Genomic DNA, 828 nt, shown 5'->3' on the forward strand with positions numbered 1-828 from the left:
AGCGCTTGAAGCTGCGCTGCAATAGCGGTGGCTGCATCGACTTCCAGAATACCTGCTACCTTCCCAGGCATCATCCTCTTAGTTGGGTTTTGATGCTCATTTTCAGCCATAGTCTCAGTAAGATTATAAGCCTCAGTATAGCTTTTGGCCCACAAGGCGCCTCCAACTGCTGCATCGAGCATGGGCCGAGATTGGGCCCCCAAACCATTATAGAAACCAATGATCACCATCCAATCGGGCATTCCATGACGTGGACACTTTCTCAACATTTCCTTGTAGCGTTCCCAAGCTTCGCACATAGATTCTGTAGGTTGTTGCGCAAACTGAGTAAGAGCACTCCTCATAGCAGTAGTCTTTGCCATTGGATAAAACTTCACCGGAAACTTTTACGCAAGATCTTGCCAAGTAGTGATGGACCCAGCTGGTTCAGAATGTAACCAGTCCTTAGCTTTATCCCTCAGTGAGAATGGGAAAAGCCTCAGCTTGATAGCCTCATCAGTCACGCCATTATATTTGAAAGTACTGCAGATCTCGACAAAATTCCTTATGTACATGTTGGGGTCTTCAGTCGCAGCACCTCCAAAAGAAACAGAATTCTGCACCATCTGAATAGTGCCCGGCTTGATTTCAAAGGTGTTAGCTTGAATAGCCGGATGAAGAATGCTTGACTGAATGTCATCAATTTTAGGCCGAGAAAAGTCCATAAGAGCTGGATCGGCCGAAACAATACGATCACCCATGATTACTGGTTCTTTCTGCTCACTTCCTCAATCCGAATCTTCAAAATCTATCTTCTCCGGAATATCAAGAACTTTGTCTGTCTCCTCA

General features: G+C 45.7%; 1 non-coding gene across 1 annotated transcript; it reads left to right on the top strand.

Annotated features, from left to right (window-relative positions):
- Positions 1 to 240: 240 nt before the first annotated feature.
- LOC141680566 (small nucleolar RNA R71) lies at positions 241 to 347 on the top strand. Its single transcript, XR_012558361.1, has one exon. It is a non-coding gene; the product is annotated as a small nucleolar RNA R71 (small nucleolar RNA).
- The last annotated feature ends 481 nt before the right edge of the window (positions 348 to 828 follow it).

This window comes from Apium graveolens, chromosome 1 (genome assembly GCF_009905375.1).
Source record: "Apium graveolens cultivar Ventura chromosome 1, ASM990537v1, whole genome shotgun sequence".
Lineage (NCBI taxonomy): Eukaryota > Viridiplantae > Streptophyta > Magnoliopsida > Apiales > Apiaceae > Apium > Apium graveolens.